The sequence below is a fragment of the Nothoprocta perdicaria genome, unplaced genomic scaffold (genome assembly GCF_003342845.1).
Source record: "Nothoprocta perdicaria isolate Ctin4 unplaced genomic scaffold, notPer1 scaffold_28, whole genome shotgun sequence".
NCBI classification, from domain to species: Eukaryota; Metazoa; Chordata; class Aves; order Tinamiformes; family Tinamidae; genus Nothoprocta; species Nothoprocta perdicaria.
The window spans coordinates 5221513-5242266 of NW_020455510.1; the positions used below are offsets into that span (position 1 = coordinate 5221513).

Sequence of the window (20754 nt, forward strand, 5' to 3'; positions counted from 1 at the left end):
AGATGTTCAGTGTTCAGTGTAATCATGGAATCAAAGAAGGATACAGGTTGGAAGGGAGTTTTGAGGGTTGTGTGGTCTAACTCCACTGCCATCAAAGTAGGGTCAATTTAGTGTTTTTTTTTCCAGGTTCTTGCCCAGTCAAGCTCCGAGCATCTCTAGAGAGGGAGAAGACACTACCTCCCTGGGCGCCTCTCCTGGTATTTACTGCCTGTACAGTGAGGCAAGTTGCCTCATATCTGATCAACATTTCCATTCTTAGGAGTTTTGCCCCTTGCTGCAGCAAGAGCCACCCTTAGTCTTCTCTCAAATCCAAAAGAATCATGTTCTGTCCAGAGCCATCCATCTGGATTTCTTGGGGTTATCCCATCCGGGTGGGAAACTTGGTGTTTTCATCACATTCCTGATCCTAATCAGAAGTGTCTTGAACTTCCTAAGTGTATCTGTAACAAAGGAAAAACCTGACCCTGCACCTTTTACTCTTATGCTTATTAAAGCTGGATCTAGCTCTTGTTTTCATTATCAGAAGTGTCAAAGCGTGTTCCACTTGTGTGCAGCTTCAAGGGAAATAAATTAGAGTTGAGGAAGATGCCTCTCAACCAGGTCCTGGTTTCTACTGCTCTGTCTCAGTTTGATTAAATCAATCCTGGGCTAGGCTGGGAATAACAACAAGTGGATTTGATTAAATTGGACTGTTTGGGATGAAAATGAAATGCCCCTTCACTAATAAAACGTTCCATGTTTTTGTTCTTTTTCATTTGATTTTCATCTCCGTAAGAATTTTCTGTATTAGAGAGCAGAGGTAGTAATTCAGGTTTGTGGTAAAACTAAAGATGTTCTAGGGCAAAAGCAGCCTGCTCAATATGTTCAAATGATTTAAAAAAAAAAGAAACTGTGATTAGAGTCGGGTATGTGGCTAATCTTTGGGGCTGCTGCTAGTTTTACAGCAGATCGAGTCCTCCCTACTATATAATAACTCAGAGCTTGTTGATTTTAAGACACGTAAATGGGTACTCTGGAAGAGGAAGGTCAAAATTTGAACTTCATGTTTTGCCAGATACTCTTTAATCTTGCTGTGGTTTTTTTTGAGTAGAAAGTACACAGCTTTTTATCCTGCCCTTGGTGTTCTTCCCATGGTTCTTGTGACTGCAAATTACCCTAGGACATGCCTAAAAAATAGTAATACTGATGTAGTTAGAGGTGGAAGAAATGGCCCATACTAACATCATTTTGATTCTGTTTTTAGCCATCCCAGTCGTCATTTTGGTGGTCTTTACCCTGCTACTTGAAATGGGGGGGGCGGTAAAGATGTCATCCTTTTCAAGCTAAACACAGTACCAGTGTGTTTGATCCTGCATCTCCTTCATTGGAGATGGGTATTTAAATCTTTGTTGACATGTATTCATAACACTCAGTAACACAGTTGGAATTAGGTGGCTCCAAGCAGCTGCTGCTGATGCTTGTGTCCCCTGCAGCCTCTCACTCCACTTGCTTTAGGGTTTCACTATTTCCTTTCATGTTGCAGTAGCTGTATAAAATGCCTGATACTATGCTGAAGTTCACAGTATCCTATAATCTGTTGTTTTCACAAGGAATTGTGTGCTTGGTTTTGGGTGTTTATTGCAGCCAGCAGACTTTGCCCAAACTGTGGACAGATTTGCACCAAAATCAGCACCCCAAATTATTTTTTGATATCACCAAGACTTAGATTGTAGTGTGCTTAGAAATATGTTTTTCTCCTTTGCACATGGCAACATGGTGAATATCAGTAGTTTCTTACACTAGTTGAGCCACTGAACTTGTAATTTCTAAGACTTCCTCCTTAAATATTGAAATGTTAGCTTGAAGAATAACAAGTTTGTCCATTACTTTAAATTTGGGATGCAAACTAGGATTTATCAAGAGGAAGTTGTCAGGGCTGATACCATGCTAGCATTCACCACAGAAAATTGCTCTTGTGCCCACAGGAGAAATCTGAAGCTTGCTCTTTCTTCCTTTGCCTTTTTTATTCACGCTATAGCTGCTTAGGAAGGCATAAACTGTTAAAAACTAGGTTGTTTGGAAGATGTTGATCTCCAAAATGTTAAATGCTAAGAGGGCTCTGGAATGCCTCTGTTTGTAGTATGAAGAGTATTTCTAATATGAACTTGAAGTACATGCTTGTTTTTTTATCTTCTCAGAAATCTGGATTCTTCAGCTCCTGTTCCATGAGCTGTTTCCTGTTGGAGAAGCCAGAGGATGCACCCAGTGTAAGTACTTGATTTTTGCATCACCTATCACATCTTTTCCAAGTCCTGATTAGCAGACTTTTWAATTACTTTTAGCTGTCAGTGTTTTGAATTGCTGCTCTTTGAGAAACAAAATGTGAGTTTATGTTCTGTAAGGGAACGAATAAATACCTTTTTTAATGTCGTTTGCTGTTGGAGTGATGGGAGCCCTGTCTCCTAAGGGATTTCTTGCTGTCTGAGCAGCATCCTTAAGCTTTAGGTACTGGTTAATTCCTTGTAAATGAGGCTGCTGCTTGGCCATCCTTTTGGACCACTGCAAATTCACAATGTCACGGTGCACATAATACAATCTGTGTTCACTGTATGCGGAATGAATTACAAAATATTAGCAAATCTTCCCTCTAAAGGCCTTTGGCTAAGCCATAAATCAACAAAGGGTACGCGGATGAAATGTTGTAGCCCAGGGTTATTACCACACATGAGGCACCATCAGAGGGCTCTAATCCCTCTCAGGAAGAGTAATTTGTTACAGCAACATCCTCTGAACTTATTWATACCAAAATTATTGGGGTGAAACATTTGGCAAAGCGGTATTAGCATTGCTGAATAGGTTGCGTAATCACTACCCTTATATGAATTCATGGGAATACTCTCCTTAATGAAGCCTTTCACAGGATATAGCTATAGGGTTTTAAGCTAGGGCGCAGTGGAAGCTAAAATATCGTTTGATGCAATTGGACAATAAAAATCTTTGCTTTTCGTTTTAATGATGGAAGATGAGAAGAGTTTAACTGACCTAAGCATGGAATTCTAGGTTAAGCTTTGCCTGTAATTCCTCTGTGCGCTTGTAATTCTTCAAAGTAGTTTTCTGCAGGCATTAAAACTTCTAAGCTGAGGTAAATGATGTCCAAGGGAGGCTCTGATCTTACCTTTGTTCGTATTTTCCTGGGAATGAGTAAAAATATTAAGCTTTCTTTAAAAGAATTCAGTGTTCTGTGTGTGTAGAGAATTTGTTCTACATTAAGTGGCTGTAGGTGGCTATTTGTTGGGTTCTTGGGCATTCAAGGCATGGTGTGGATTGATTGGAGGTAGAGAAGAGATCTTGCAGGTCGGAGAGCATGCAGGTCACTTGCATTCTGACCAGACTGAAAAACAACAAGCAACAAGTTAGTAAAAAGAGTAGCTGAGAGCCATTATGGCCAATACTTTTGCCCCCAGAACGGTCAGGTTATAAAGAGCAATAAAGTGGCTCGTGGTGAGAGGTGTCCCGTGTTATTTCCATATGTTGCTTCTCTTCAAGGTAAAAGAGTAAACTGCACAGCCTTTAGAGAAAGCTGAGGTGGGAAACCAGCTCAGAAACCCATGTCACCTTCTCTCTATATTGGATTAGAAAATGCTCATCACACTTCCAGAGTCAAAAAATAGCTGAAGATCCAAGGTAATGGTGGATACAAGTAAAGTCAACTAAATGTAGGCAGTTGATAGCCAACTTGTGCAGTGTAAATAGGCAATTACTGAATATGAGTTGGTTTTTTGGGTAGCCTCTTAACTCCAAAAGGTTTCCAAGAAAATAGCTGAGAAACTTTGTACCTCAAACATGACCTATGACCACAGCTGAGCAGAGTCATTTGRTTCTGTCTTTTTCCATAATTTGCCTGATTCTACCCCTCCTTTGAGTGAGGAGGAAATGCCAGTAGTGGAAAAACCATAGATTTGTGAGTCTGGATGTACTATGTGTTCTTCCTGTGACAGTCTRTGCTCTCAGTGATAGAGGATGTTGCACTTGTGAACTGTAAAGACTGAGTAGGTTGAGTAATAAGAAACTGGAAGGACTCCCAAAAAAGTTGATTTGAAGAGCAGGTATTGAATTATGTGSGGTTGAATAGCTCTGTTTCAGCAAAGTAAGACCCAGTTTCTTAACCCTTTGCTCTTAAACGTAGCACTACCCCTTTGAGTCGTTAGGCACAAAGATGTTTGTGCGATGAGGTGATTTGTGCATATGTTTTCTATAGCATCTGGCAATTTCACATTCTCAAACATCAGAGCATCTCCTGTACCTCCTTATTGTCTACAGAATTGTGAACGTTTTCATTGGAGCAGGAACACATTTTTGGAGCTCCTGGATGCCTGGAACTGCTGAAGCTCTGGCCCTTGTTCCTTACCTTGAACCAGCCCATTTGGGCACCGTTTGTACATGGATACCCCATCAGATTTATACAATATTGGCCAGCATTTACCTAACAGGAATACCATAAACCTGTAAAAGAGTTACAAGGGTTCCTGGTAGCCTCAGWAAAACTTCAAAAGCCTTCGGTCTACTCTTGTTGCCCAATTTCATCATCTCTTTTTCCTCTGCGTATTTTTGAGGCAAATGCAAGCAGCAAGGTTCTGCCAGCCATGTGGTCTCCATTAACTTGTTGAACTTAAGAAACTTATAACACTCCATTAGAATGATTTCCCATTTCCCTAAGATGCCCTGCCACAAATCACAGAGCAACCTCATGCAAAGCCTTGCTTGCTGGTACCTGTAAAGATTATAGTCCTGAAGAAAATGGCTTTTCCTTTGGAAGAAAAGTTTAATTTGGAGCTGAGGCCCGGAGGCGGTGCAAGGGTCTGCTCCAAATTATGGGAGACGAATCAAATGGCCTGAGGTTGTGTTAGTTGAGATTGATTAAAACATCAGTTGGGCTTAATCCTAGTGGTTGTGGAAGAGGAATATAAATTGTAAGCAGAAGGTTAGTCCTGAAAGAGAAGATCAATAAGTGCTCTCAGAAAACTCCAGTATTGCGTTGCATGTGAACTATGAACTTGTTTAATAGGAGCTGTGCTAGAATGACTGTGATCCATATCAGGAGGGAATGATTARTATTTTTATGACATTTTATTACGAGAAAATGTAACTCCGTTTTTCAAAACTGTGATTGCAGTGGCTATTTTTATAGGGCTCCTTGAAAGGCTTTCCTCAGAATGAATCCAATGCCTTTTCCTTTGTGTGAATTGAATTGAGACTTTTAGTTAAAGAATGATGAACAGTAATTAGGATATAAATTATTTAAAGGTCTTGTAGCTTAAGCAGACATAAAAAAAACTGGCAGGCAATTAAATTGCCTGTAAACTCCAGGGGATACTGGTGGGAACAGGTGGAGGGGAGTATTTTATGAGACTTGGGGACAAGCTGGAGGGCTYGGGAGGTGGTGGCATGGGGATGGAAACTGGCATTTCTCAATCTAATGCTGGCTTAACGAGATGTATAGGAAACCTTATTGCCCYGGTGCACGGGTCCCCGTGGGGCAGAGCGAGGCTCGAGCTTCTCATYTAGGGCTCCAGATGGGGCCGGGCTCTTGGAAAGCTTTTTGCTCCCGTCCATCCCTTTATGTGCATAAATATCCGTGCAAAGAGAGCCTGGATAAATAAGCAGAGCTTGGCAGCATCCACAGGCTTAGTAGAGAAGTGCAAATGCATTAAGGCTCTCATATCTTGAGCCCATGCAAGTGCAAAACTTGGTAAATATTGCTGTGTTTTCTACTTCATAAAAACAAAACTCTTTTGTTTCAAACAACATCATTTATTGTTTGTTTTTTTTAATGGCAGTATTTCAGCACTAAACAGCTTCCCTAGAAAGGCCTGTGTGGTTAATGGAAAGCCTGCAATTATTTGTACCTGTATAGAATCTGGTTGTAGAAATATTGCCTTTTTGTAATGTGTGCCAGTTAAATTGAGTCAGAGATTGGCTTTTTATTAGCTCTATAACTGTGCAGTATGTGTGCATCTACCTGTCTTTGTTCTCATTAAATAATGTTTTAATTTACGGTAAGGATGAGATCCTAAATGTTAAACAGGCTGTTTTCATAAGTGTATGTGTAATCAAAATATACAATATTTTCTTCACTGAAGAGCAATGTCTTTTTTAATGACCTTAAGCTTTATGCTTTGAATTACACATGGAAGCTGAAGATACACAAGTAGCAAGTAAAAAGCTACTGTGATGCCTAAAGCTGTGGCCTTAGGTTGTGGAGTCAAGTGACAGGAGGCTCTATTGGACAGCAAAGGCTGTGCTGCTGAAAAGCCTTTAGTGCTGCCTCTGTGCAAGGTGTCTTTAAGGGGAAAAATTCATTTTCTTTGTATGCCTGTTCTTTAACACTCATGAACTGTCCACGTGTAGCTTTTTTTCTAAATCCATAGTTTTGAGGGCTTGGCTAACGCTCTGAGTTTGCAAGGTAGGGTGTTTGATGCTGGATCCTTCGATTCCGTAGGCTCAAATGTTGGGCTAAAATGCAGCAATCCTTGATTTTGGTGGGCAGGCTCAAGCAGAGCAATATTGACCACCTCTCCTAGAAGTGCCTTGGTTGGCCTGGAGACCTCTAGGCCTTTGGAGGAGAGTAGATGTTGCCCATGTGAAAAATCAGCTCTGTGCTTTGCCAGCCCTACATGTCACTGCAGCCAAGTGTGCTACAGCCTAGATGTTTTTACAAGAGCTTTCTCTTCTGAACCCTTAAAATCATGTTAAAATCAATAGGGGCACATGGGAGTAAGCTGAGGCCTGATAGCTGTACAATGTGCAAGTAAAATGGTACCTTTTTTGATGTAAAATAATACTGTAAATTCCTACAATTCTGTTTTCTCTTTAYAATGCACATCAGATTTCTTCAGTGCAGAAACACTTAAAAACTGCAGAACCAAAGAATGGATTAGGTTTAAGTCTTTGGAAGGTTTGTACCCATTAAACCCAGACCTATTTGTTTAAACCTGGCTGTATATAGCTGTTAGTAATGATAAACTATTTTGCGTACCCGAGGAAATCTTTTAGCCTGCTATATCAACTCATGTGGGGTGAAGGGTGCGTAAATCRGCAAAAACCATTTTACCCCTAATGAAGACTGTGATATGTTTGCAAGGAATATTAAAAGAGAATGAATAGGGTTACTAGGATTTAATTCTTTGAGGAATGGAAATATGACTAAATATGGAGATCAATAATACATATTCTTGCTGAGGAAAGAGTTTCCTTTTCAGCTTTTTACCATAAATTTCAAGATAAGGTTTTAAGAGCTCTGTAGGTTTTTTGCTTATTTCCTTCCTGTTCCTGTGGGAAATGACCATGAAATCCCACGGGTTCGGATTTCAAAACCACCTCAGGTGAGTGCTGGTTTTATTCAGGTTTTTCCTTTGCCCACAAGCAACCAGCTTTTTTCAGTGTGTGACACCAGTGGGGTCYACAAATTCCACTGTTTTGGAAGATTTTGTGCATTTGGGAGGGAATGACATGGTGAAATAGATGGTAGTGACTAAAAAGGCTCATATATGAATGAAATTGGCGACCATTATCTTGTCATAGTTGTTATAGACCTTMACTACGACTAGGGTGCACCTACACAAGTTACTGTGTGTGTGATATAAAATAACCTYGTCCCAGAAACATATGAAAAAATGATATATGAATGAAAGCATTCGTATGGGGAAAAGGAAAGCAAAAAGCAAGTGGGAAGGGAAAACTAGACCTATGGACTTCCTTACTTGGGACATCTTGCAGACCTCTTAGTATAGAGGAGAGCACATGGATCTGCATCTTGGCTGCGTGGCTTGTAATATGCACAAGATGACACACGGAGGCCTACAAAACTTACTCCCAATAACAACTTCATGCCTTACCATCGGAAATCTAGCCCTTGGGAGCTGGTGTCATAACCAGGGCTGGAGCTCAGTGCTGCACAACTCGGTAGTTGTGTAATCATCACCTGGCAGATCTTGTTAGCAGAGGCTCTGTGGAATCCGTGATGTAATTTTGCTACATGATTCTGGCTTGAAAGTTAAAAGCTCTAAGGATAAAATGTTCTGGCTTCCGCCCCCATTTTCATTGGAATGTGTGTGTGTCAAATGACTCATCTTGATCCTTGCAGGCTTCTTGAGGTGCTTAAAACTTGGAAGATGTATCTGGTTATAACAACTTTCCCCACCAGCAAGCATAGAGTAAAGTGGGAGGACAGATCAGGTTGTTTCTATCTGCTTGAAATGCTGTTTTGGCAAATAGCCTGCCACAGTTGTACATGGGAAGCCTAGACCGAAAGGCCACACGTGGGTGCTGAGTTTTGGTGCTTGAAACTTTCCCCACACTTTTTCCCTTTAGATGCAAGCCAATTGCCTTCAACACACAGATCCAGCAGACACCTTAGCAAAAACATGTCAGACTTTGTGCCTTTTTGTTATTTTTCAGTGCTTACCCAGTAACTCTGAGTTTAATCCTATTTTTCTTTTTAATTTTTAGAAGTTGTGGGGCTCTTGAGCTTCCCAAGAGCTTAAACAGAGCCTGTTAGACTCCATCAGACTGGCAAACCAGTGGCCTTTGCTCTTTTTTTCCTTTTGTAGATGCTGCTCAGGTTTCAGTTCTATCACACAGTCTGATACTCCTTGGCATTATCCTTGTGTATCCATTAAACTAATGGATAATTTGAGGATCACTTTGTTCCTTTTTCCTCAGTGTTGCTGCACTCCATTTCTGTCACCACCTGCTCCATAGTAAAGAAAGAGAAGGCATAAACTCCCAATTCCTGATGTTTTTCAATAGTTGAGCTGTTTTCCGCCTTGTCAAGCGATGTTGACATGGTATAGATCCATAGGAGGTGATATTCTTATGGATGATGCCTTTGTGATGTGAGCTCAAGTAGCAGTGGCAGCAGCAGAAGCAACTGAGGTGATAGGACACTTAGTGAATGAAACAGAAGAACTTGCAGAACCTGTGAGAATGCAACCCAGAGGAGATCCTATTGCCAACTTTCTCTTTGATAGCTTTTCTTTCTTTTTAATTATACTTGACATTTGTCTGAGRCTGAGTTTTGTTACCTGGAAGTGGTTTGTGGCTATGTGCAGAGGAAATGGGGTCTGCTCTGATATGGGAACATAGACAAAAAATACACCAAAAAAAAACCCCCTACAACAGTTGGGACAAACATTAGTGAAGTGCATATGACCCTTCCTTGCCCACAGTGGCTAGCAGAATCTCAAGTGCTCCATTCCTGGTCATGGCTTAGACACAGAATCCAGTTTCATTGATGTCTGTCCTTGATTTGAGCTATGTTTAACTCTTCTCTCCATATGTTCAGTTGACAAAGGATACCAGGCTTGGCTTTTGAGTTGAAATGGTCAACGCTTCTCTCAGCTGGAATCTGTCACCTCCAGTACTCTCTCTACAATCCAACTTAGACATTTTTTCCCTTTAATTTCACTAAAAAATGGAGAGTATACAAGCTTGTCAGGCAGTCTGCAGTGTTTTCACACCAAGTTCCTTACACCTGTGTTCGTCACGTATCCTGGAACACATCCAGGTGCTTGTTTTCACTTGCATGGCCTTGAAGGAGGTTTCTAGCAGAACACTTATGTAATACTGGTTCCATGTAGAAGGAAAAGCAMAGTTTTCACAGGCTTTTGTGGCAGCAGGATCTCATGGCCACTGCTCTTAGCCAGGTGACATGGCAGAAGTACTGAAAGCAGCACTAGACTGATGTGAAATGCAGAAATGTGGTGTATAATGCAATAGTTGACTGTCTTTAGTACTTTCACAGGGGAAAAGCTAATGAAACTGCTTGATTTTTTTAAAAATATTCCCCAAAATGCCATGTAATCAAATGTATTTGCAATTATAACCAAAGACTAAAAGGGCTGCTTTACCAGTGATGTTTGGTCCTCCCATATTTAAAAAAGCCTCAGGTTTATGAAAATCCAGTCTGCTGTTTGTGTGTCCAATATCTTAGCATCTCTCTCAGGCTCTTCCAGGTCTGTGTTATCAAGCAAATCATCTTAGGGTTTTTATTTATACAGCATATGCAAYATTTGGAGTCTGCAAGAAATAAAGATGCCATTTGTCCCAAAACTTGAGCCTACTGGGAGTCATTTGGGCCAACTGAGTCASCTATAGGTGCTGTAATAGTTGTCTAGCTAGGCAAGTGTTGATGTGATCTTTCTGTGCCCATGCTGTCAAACCCAGCCTGTTTTAAAAGGCAAAGAATGGGCAAGTTGGCCCCAATTTAGTCGTCTGTGTCACCTTAGTGCCTCTCTCCATGTGCCTTTAAGAAGATGCTCTATATTGTGGCAACAGCTTCTCATGATCCCGTGGTGCAGGGATTACCATGGTAACCACCTGTGTGCCTGTGGATGGAGCAGCAGGAGGAGAGGGCAGGGAAAGCTGCATGAGTTGGTGACAAGGCAAGTTACAGCCACCCCAGGCTGTGTGGCTCAGCTACCGCCTTGGGTAAAAGCACCGGCGCTGTCTCGACGATAGAAGGGTTATATTTTCTGTTAAATCTAAAAAAAAAGACATATCTGGGTGAGAAATTGGTTATATTCATGATTTATGGCACAGATTTGTGCTTGTTTACGCACAGGAATGAGGAAGAGAAAAGCTCTCTTGCTCRTTTATCTCAGACACAAATCATGAGGCAGCCTGAGGTGTTGAATGTCTGGGCAGAAATGAACATATTTCCTGCAGAATGGAGCTCACAGAATGATGTTCTTTGGGCAGAATAAACCATACTTGTGGCTTTTGTCAGAAATGTGAATGTGGAAAACTCATTTTAAATGAATTTGCTCCCATTGGGTTTCTGTGCTTGCTCATGCCTTCTAAGGGCTGCCTTTCAGGTAGCATAGAAGCTGAAGCGCAGCTGTGTTTTATTGTGAAATACTAGTTCTGTTTAGTCATATTCCACTATAATATTCAACTCATACCTATAATATAATAAATRTTAAAGGCAAGCTACTGCAATATCTTTCTCTGCTGTTCCTGTGTGTGTCTGCAACCCAGGGCAGGCTGCCTCTAATCTCATTTGGTGGCAGTTGCTCTGAGGCTTTGAGGGGGGTTATTCCTCATCAGAGGTAAAATATATTGAATTTAATCCAACTCAGAAATGTAATTCTTAAGAGGATATATGTGTATGTGTGTTTCATATATGTATTGTTGGAAATGTTTGCTGAAAGCAGCTTGGGGAAATCTGGAGTACTCCCATTTTTCTCAAGTATTCCTTGAGGGAAACACTGCAGTGAATGCTGCTTTCACAGTAATTTGTGCTTTTCTAGGTGTTTGGTAGCCTGAGAGTGTCAGGAGGCTTRTTCATCTCTGCATTTTGTAGCAGGTAAAGGATAGTGATAAAATTTAAATTGTACAGGTTTTGGGTCATCTTGTTCCCACACCTTCCACCTAACGCTGTTGTCTTAGTSCAGCTTCCAAATTGACGGGAGGCARAGGGAGAAGCAGGAAAATACTAAATGTCTCCCAACTCYGAGCCAAGAAACCTGACTTGAAAATAAACCCATATTTACTTCTAGTCTTCCTGTCGGCCTCAAATCCCCCACAACAAGGCCTAGGCTGGTGTCCCTYGTATAAGGTCACAATTTTCTCTTGAGCTGGTTGTGCTGATGAAATGAGCTGCTTTGCCAGCTTGAGGGATGACATTGACTTGAGATGCAATTGGAAAATTAAGGTGGCTTTAGAGCTCTTATTTACATTATTTTTTTTGTACACTGTGTGCTTAAAGTGAGAGCAAAATGTGTCCAAGTGATCCTTGAGCAATGCTGAGATGCCTGGGGATACCCCAAYTGAAATTACAGATCACCTGTAGCTCCTGCCCTTCCTAAATGCCAAGTGTTTAACCTGGCAACATTAAAATGACCTCTTAATCTTTTGGTGTCTTTTGGCCCAGCAGCAAATATTTTACTTTTTCCTAAAAACTGAATTATGTAAGCCTTCAGGACCCGCCTTGTTGCTTAGTGCCAGTGTTGTGTAGCAAAGGGACTGGCAGGTAACAGTGCACTGTGAATATATGTGAATATGAACATAATAGTCAATATATGAACATAATATGTGAATATGAACATAATAGTGAATATATGTGAATATGAACATAATAGTGAATACTTCAGCAAACAAAAAATGAGCGAAAGAAAAACTAGTAGTTTAAGAGTTTTCCTGTGCCTCTAATTATTACACTGCTTAATTATTGTATGTAAAATTCATAAAGTTTGCTCAATATATGCAAGGTATCTGCAGATATCTCGTTTGAATAAAGGTGATGTGATCCATCCTTTGTAAAAATATTTGTTTGTAAAGAGCCTCCAGTGAAAACGGGAGGGTAAAATAGAGGAAAAGSTGCACTCGTACGTGGTACCTTTTGGAGACACGTGTCCCAAGCCAGCAGCCTTCCCCTCTGCCCATTTCAGCCGCGCTTTGCTGCATCATCCGTCTCCGCTGGGATCCGTGGTCCTCTTCCAGACCCCAGAGCAGCTGTCAGGGAGCTCCTGGCATCATCGCTTGGATATTTTTTTCCACAAAGCAACTTGCCATTAATCATGCCGGGTGTTTTATATTCCCTTTAAGAGATCCATGAGGAGCAGATCCCTGGTTTTTCTTCTTGCAGTCCCCCCTCTGCCAAACGGGAGATGCGGCAGCCCGGCAAAGGGGAGGGCGGACGGATGCTCCTGTGCTTGGTGCTGCAGATGTGGAGTTAAGTTGCTCTGCATCTGCAATGTCTTTTTATGCTAGGACCCTGACAGTACAATTTGGAAACAGAGGGGAAAAAACAAGGCGAAAGCTTTGCTTTCATAAGCCTTGGTTTTGATAAGCAACCCTTTGTTTTGCTCTTCCTTTTGTGCTGTTTTATCTCATACAAAAATCACACCGTGCTGCTTTTTGCCTACTGGTAAACTGTAGCTAGAGGCACAAGTTTTTCTTCTTTAAGACACTTCAAGCATTTCAGAAAAAAAAAAAAAAAAAACACATTTTAACTCCCACATGGGGAGGCAACTTGGAAATACCAGGACCAAATAGATGACGTAATTCACGGCACCAGGATTTCATTCTTGATGTAAATAAAGGTCTGTGTCCTCAAAACACAGGTTTCACCAGCAGATTGGCAGCTCCAAGAAAAAAAAGTCCTCATATTGTCAGTTAGTATTTATTTTGTATTCAGAGGTTTTTTCCTCAGTATTTGGATGCCAAAATGTTCCCTGTCAGTTGTACAGTRTGTACAATGGCCCCCCTTCACTGAGAGCCGTCCCTATTTCTTTGCCTGGATTTGACTGTGTTTCTGATGCATTTGCAAATAAGTGAAATCTCTTATACTCTAGTGGCTCCTTGTGGAGTTGCCTTTTTTTAGACTGAACTTCTGCACATAATTGACAGCTCCAGTTTGTTTTTCAGCATTTGCTTGGGCTTTTATAGAAGAATGGAAGTTTTGCTTCAAGAGTAAACAGTTGTGAAAAATCTCTGATATTTGAGCGTTTTCTGTGTGAAGGAGTTGAGTTTCCTTATATCCCCTTTCACTCTCAGACTGATTTGTGACATGGAGTTGTGCCTGGCTTGTCTGCGCTGCGTGTTCACTCATAAAAAATGCAGGGAATGAAGGGGCCCAGGCCAGCAGATGCTCAAGGCACTTCCCTCCCTTTACCTTTGCTCCGTGCTCTCACAGCAAGGTGCAGGTTAATGGTAAAAGCAGGGTGGATGCTCAGGTGCAGGGGAGAGAGATGGTGAYGAGGTAGAGATGGTGTAAAAAGCCAGGCAGATTTAGACCCCGTGTGGTTGGATCAGGATTGGGCTTTCAATATGTTAATAAAATGCTTGGATTTGTTTCAGCATATCCATGTCAGACACTTCCAAATTTGCGTCGAGTTAGGATGTAAAACTAGGACTTTGCTTCCTCAGGATATATAAATTACAGAGCATATTTTAAAGCAGTTTATTGCATGCCTTTGAAATTGCTTATCAAATTCCTAATGTTCCTGAGTTAGTGTCGATTGCAGCTTCCAGTATCTGATCTCTTCTCTTTGGAAGTGCTGTCACGTGGAGGCGCAAGGCAGGTGAGGAGCAGGAACGGCAGCTCAGATTCCCACTGATGGAGTGCGGGGCAAGGACTGCAGCCCAGGACCCTGCCAACAACATTCCAGATTTAGGACAAGTTAGTTGCCCCTTTTTTCCCTTTTCTTACTTAGTTCTCTACTTGAGCACATGGCCAGTGTTCCCTTGGCTCCCACGGGTRCTGAGGACACACGAATCAATGTCTAAAGCGCCAGGGCACTGTAGTGCTAAGCAATATGGAAGAGCAAGCCAGCAAATTAATCATGCTGTCTTCGCATCAGGGTTTACACATGCTGATAGCATCGAACAAGGGAGATAGACTCACATATTGAGTAGCTGCTCGTTAGTGTTTGTAATTCGCTTTGCGCCCAGTGACACAGAATGCGCTTGCTCACGGGCGCTGCTTTGGGAGCGGAGCAGAGGAGTCCAATTAGTTGGACATGCACATTGTAATCCTCATGCTTCCCTAGTGTGAGTGCTCATCTCAGCCTTCTTGAGCCTTTTTGTATAATATATAGTATAGACGCATACATATGTACATAAATGTAGTAAATAGCACTTTAAGTGAATGTAGACGGTAGATGCTCAGTTTGCCTGTGTCATCTGGCGGCAGCAGAAGGCAGGAGGGATGACAAGGAGGGTTGGTTCTGCTCTCTGTGGGTTTGTGCACACGCTAAAGCATCCCGAGAGAACAGCCTGATRATGATCTGCTTTCCGTTAAGGTATAGCAAATGAATAACTCTTTGTGAGGGAACTGAACTTAAACATGAGAACTATGCTATGAATTTAATTAGCCTACATTAAAGAAATGAACATTCAATTAAGATGAACATATTARAACTCATTTCATGCATTTTTCTTGCATTTAGTATTTTGATTGTCACATTTTTGTGTCCTACTGGTGTGTAGGATCATTCAAAACATGTTGACCCTAAAAAGAGTTTAAAAGGGAGTAGGAAATGGAAAGGTGAAAGCCACTGCCAGTAGATAATTGTGGGATAAAGGACYACTTGATAAAATGCCCTTTTTCAATAATTTCAAATCCAAGCATATTATCTATTGGAAGTCCAGTATTTAACTTACAGCTCAATTTTCCCTGTCTCCTGTCTTCTGTGACAAGTTGTTCCTTGTTTCCCATATTATATAAAAAGGAAGATGTCTGAAAAAGCTTTAGGGTTCATTTGCATAGGTCTCGCTAGGAACTTAATCCTAATTTGTTTTCATGCATCCAATTATAAGAGCAACAGAGAGACAAATTTAATTTGCTTTGGTTTTATTGCATACAAGATAGAGCGCTTTAGAGATGAACTGCAAACCTTTTCTAATTAGTTCCCAAATGCGAATCAATAATTGATCCATATATTTTTTCCTGCACTTATCTGGCAATCTCAGGTTAAATTAATGGCCACACACAAGGCATAAATAGAACGGCTCTGGCTTTATTTTCCCTGGGAGATCAGCACCATTTCACTGCATGTGACAGTCCCAGTGGGTCCCGCACTGTTTAGTGACAGAAGTAAAAATCACATTTGAGATGTCAGGTCTGAGACTGCACTTAAGCCCTTCTTGTCCRCGTAGAGTCTAATATCTTCCCCCAAAAAATTTTAAATAATCAACTGCTAATTACTCAGGTTCCCCCAAAGTGTTTGAACATAGTGTTGTGTTTCTCTTTCCTGTGGTTAATGCAATTACTTTACAAACAGTGGCAATATGATTTTGCTAATTGTTTTTATTGCCTTTTTTCTGCTGCTTGGTTTCCAAGGGGTTTGGATGGGGACACCCCACCCACCCCCACCCTCGCCCCAGTTTTTTTTGGCTTGCTGTTTCTCACATGCTCCTTTTTCTGTAAATCTTGTGTATTATTATGAGTCTTCCAGCACAGGTCACAYTTTTGATTATTTTGCAGCAAGGGAAAGCCAAGGTTGTTTGGAATGAAAGGCATGAGAAGTAGTAACCCTGTGGAAAAGGATTAAGTCAACAGGTTGCCTCTAATGAAATGAGCTTGCATGTGATGCATTATTTCATTTTTTGCAATAATTGAAAATGATAGATTCGTAAAATGGAATTGAATCAATACCAAAGAAAGTGACCATTTCCAAGCARCCCCCAGGTTCACTAATTAGTCAATTAGAGTGTGTTCACATGACCTAAACCCCCTAGGTCKTGTTTTGCTTGTTATTTTATGGGATTTTCTCCTTTGTGCATCTTACTGCTGTTGCTGAAGAGGAGAGGAGCTTGAACCACACACACACAACAGGAGCTGCAGTGCCAGGTAGGCCATGCAGCACCCTCAGCACCTCGGTGGCTTTTTTGAGAAGCTTTTGGTGTCTCTTATGTTTTCTGAACTAAGACCCATCATATGTGTCCTCCCAGATGGAGTTATTGCCCAAGAACAAAGAAGCCACTCCTAGCCCAAAGGATTTTATTCCAAATAAAGCACAGGGTAATTCCCATTAGCTGCATGCGCAGTGAATGACTTGTAGTGAAGCTGGCCTTGTGTGAAAAAGTTACTGTATTYTTAGACTAGAGAATAAAAGAAAATGGCATTTATGGCTTAAAAATTCCAGCTCAACATATATATGTTCCTTGTTCTAGTGTTTACCTTGAAAGGGAATTATCAAACCCTCCTCACAGATTTATTTAGTTCATGGCCGTCTATGGCAACTATCCAGGGTTGACATATTTAATTGATTATACAAGATAAACTCTAATTATATGGCAGCCTTCCAGTTTTAACAATGCTATGCTGTGTTTTTGGATTGATTTCTTGTTTAGTTTGCTCTCTTTCTAAGCATATTTTTTGCTTTTCATCTTTGTTTTTCTCTAACACAATAGCTGCTTTTCTCTTGGAGTCTCTGATCCCCCCCAGATGCTTCAGGAGGTTGGAGTATTGTTATAAATAAAGTAGCAGGACTATTATATATGCATCTTGTTTCTTCTAGGTATGATCTCTTCTATCACACAAATATTTTCCAGAAYTTGAGGGTTTTTACTTCTCTCTGAATCCTTGGACATCCAGTAATCCCCTTGCAATTTCTGAGCACTGACTTAAGTCAGATATATTGTATGGGCATTGACCTATTTTTACAGTGCATGTGCTATTTATCTTTATGGCACAGAAACAGTTAAGTCCAAAGTCTCCTTTTTACTTTTCTTTTGCTCTTCAGCTGTTTCCTATGTCCTCAATGAGCACGATGCACAAATTTACTGCATGGAGAAAGACTATTCCCTTAGGAAACCATGGCAGAAAGACAGCAAGGTTARGAAAACATAATGACAGAAATTCCTTTCTTTAAGCAAACTTCTTTTATGTTTCTGTTTCAATAGAATGCAATTACACATGTTCTGAAAAAGTCTATTCCAAGTTCAAGGAGATCCTTTAAATTAGGGAGTAGCGTTAGGGCTGTCAGAGCAGTGGATCAGACTGCAGGATTTCYAGCTATCTCAGAACAACAACTGGCTTAGATGTTTCTTTTAATTTTTGCTAGTTGTTGGTGATGTCCTTGTTTATTATAGACTACAGTGGTTTTCAGAGGGGTGCCAAATAACTACTGCTTTAACTGGCTGAAGATGTACTAAGATTTTGATATAATAGCATGTCAAAAGCTAAGTGAAGCCTTTCTCTGCAAACTGGAATGTCTCTTCTATAACTACTCCAACTATATATGGGCTGAATATGCATATATGTGTGTATATATCTAAGATTCATTCTCAAACCTCTTTGTTCTGTTAGGTTGCTGATGAAATAAGTAACTTCTGGGCCTTTCAGAAAGCAAGGCAGTGGAGGAAGTGAATTTACAGTGRTATATTGGGAGTTCAAGGTGCYGCCGTTGGAGGAGCTGCCGGTGAAYTGGGTGCAAATTGGGATCTTGCTAAACCCAATWCAGCCTCRGTGTTTGCAYGTGGTGAGTGCCCRGCTCAGTGCCTGCTGCTTGTGCACAGAACCTGCCACTTGATCTTCAGGGTCCGAGCAGCAGACCCTCTCATGAACTCCTCGTCAGTCCTACAGGGTCACGTTTCTCTTGGCAGTGTCGCGCTCACCACTTGTGCAGATRGTGAGTTTGCCCGTGTCTGACAGACACCATTCCCTCGTGCAGCCACACAGGGCCAAAATGCCCTGATTTTGACAAGTATGGAATGAGGATGTTAATAGCAGCTCCCTGAACAGCCTTTTCTGAGGGAAAAATGACCCCATGAGTGTGTCCATGGTGGCTGGGCACCCTTATGAGACAGAGAGGCTTTGGGTGGGAGTTCAAAACTTACAGCTAATGAAGCAGCTTGCTGTGATATCCAACAGATAATGTCTTTGCCTGTCAGGTTGGAGTGTTTGGCTAGGTTTTAGGACAACAGTGGGATAATGACCCACAGTCTTGCTCCTTTGTGCGCTAACACAGCTGCTTAGTTTGCTTGTGAACTCCTATGTACTCTTACATAAGGTCAAGTATTGCAAGTCTCTTTGGAAACAATTCCCGATTTCTTTCCCACTTAACAATCATATTAATGACAAGTAACATTGAACTGGTTGCACTGAAAATAAAGTTTCATTTTTAAGCTGATRTCTTTATTTGAAATGGAATTGTTAATAGCCAGAGGTTTCACTGTCAAAATTGATAACTTGGGCTCCAGAGAAAGAGTTGCAAGCGACMTGGAACTGGTCAGGAGAAAAGCACCAAAGAGGAGAACTCTTTGGATGACTTGAAGTTACATCTTGGCAGCTTGTTTTAGGTACTGTCCAAGTGCTTCAATTTGGAATAATTAATGGCAGGGGTTTGGATGCAGCTGCATGGATGTGTAATACACTTGATTCTTTGCTATGCCTTGGGTTACAACACAGCGAGCAAGTTGTAAGCTGAGCTGGAACAGTCRTGTTGGATGCAATTATTGGATCATATAAGCTATACATAGATGCCCAATTWAAAAGATCTCTGTAGTTCTAGATCCTTTGATTGTTTTTCCATCTCCCTGTGCAGTGAAAGTTATCCAAGCAAAAAAATGCGGACAAATTGGAAATAAGGACAAAACCAGCTGCTGTTAAGTAGTAAATCTAGACTTAGGCTAGCCTTGAAACTCCTCTGCAGCGTCTCTGCAAGGGACAAAATGATTTATCTTTCCAAGGCAGCGGCTCTGATGTTATCTCGCTCGCGGTGCGGCTTTGAACTGTGACATTTCTTCTGGCTTCCACATTCATCCCCATTCCCAGCTCCGTGCTGAACGAGAACCCCATTCAAATCRGCAGAGCCTCTTTTGTCCCTGCTATTCAACCTTTACCTTGAGGCTTCTTTTCTTGTGTGAAAGTGTTTTTGTGAAATGTGCTCCATTGAATTTCCTAATCATTGCTGAAAGAGGAGGGGGTAACATAAAAAGCAGGTTTTGATAGCTTTATCTCTGCAACAGAGAGCACGTTTCGACARAAGGGATCTATCTGATGTTGACTTATATGTTTTAAAAATTGTTGTTGGTTGAGASGCGCTCTGTGTGTGTGAAATCATGAAGGTGCATGCTGGAGGTGATGTTCTAACCTGTCCAAAGTCAAGGTTTAATTTTTAATTCTTTGATTTTAACTGTGCCTAGGTTCTGACCTTTCCTTTTATGTCATTTTCTCCTCTCAAGCTAACAGGTGAATCAATATGTGAGTAAACACATTTGTGGAGGTGAAATGTGAAGTGAAGATCTTCATCTCATGAGGATCATGTCCCCTAAAAAAAAAAAAAAACAGGGAAAAGTCTGCTAGCTACATAGCGAGCAGATAGATCAGTTAGTGCTCAAAGACTTTTCAAAGATGAAAATTAAGTGATGGAGTATATCAAATTATTTTTTATTCCAACATCCTTAAAGAAAGATTGTGGAACTTTTACCTCTTGTTTATAAGGAAGTTTTTGGTCATTCCCATTAACATTTTCCTTTCCTCCCCGCAGTTGTACCAAGACAAGGCGCTAGCTGAGCTCCTGCGTGGCTGAACAGGGCAGTGGCTAATGRCAGGATTAGTCTCTCTCCTTGGTTCACAATAATTAAAAGGTGTTGAGCTAACGAGATAAAGAATTACCTGTGCTTAGTGAGAGGAAATTATTGCAACAATCCCGAAGATAAAGCACCTGTGAAATTACGTGGAAAGGCAAGAATTGATTTCAACTGTGCTAATTAGTTTTCATTTTCTGACCTGTCCGTTTACTCTGGTAAATGCAAGAGGGCTTTTAGAGCCCCTGTTTATCCCAGATTCCCATATGGTCCGGGGGTTTCCATGGGACATGATACCAGCCCAGCAAGACACTGGTGAGGACTGGGCACCTGATGACAACTTGTGCTTGGGTGAGAAACACTGGGTACAGTCTGGGGCTGTTGGAGTTTCTGAAAACTCTGCTAGAAAAAGGCTTATTTTGAAYATAGGAGTCATTGAATTTCACCGATTCCCATGGAATCGGAGGCTGGGCAGGAAGTAACATTATCCCCCAGCTAGGGAACGTGGCTGCAGAAGCAAGATAGGGGCTGAATTGTGCTTGCAGGGCTGCGTGACTCCCAGCTGGGACCCACAGCGTTGTCTCCATCTCGAGAGCAGGATTCAGTCCACAGTGAGTATCATGCCAGTTGCCTGTGTTAAAATGCACCTAGAAAAAATGACAGGAAACAACAGCGGGTGCCTTTTGTACAAAAGGATAAATAGAGCCTTTTATTAACACTTTGCAGCAACGAAAGTGA

The 20754-nt window shown here is 41.2% G+C and overlaps 1 long non-coding RNA gene across 1 annotated transcript; it reads left to right on the top strand.

Annotated features, from left to right (window-relative positions):
• The first annotated feature begins 2183 nt into the window (after positions 1 to 2183).
• LOC112948806 lies at positions 2184 to 4593 on the top strand. Its single transcript, XR_003249703.1, has 2 exons — positions 2184 to 2246; positions 4300 to 4593. It is a non-coding gene; the product is annotated as an uncharacterized LOC112948806 (long non-coding RNA).
• Positions 4594 to 20754: the final 16161 nt, after the last annotated feature.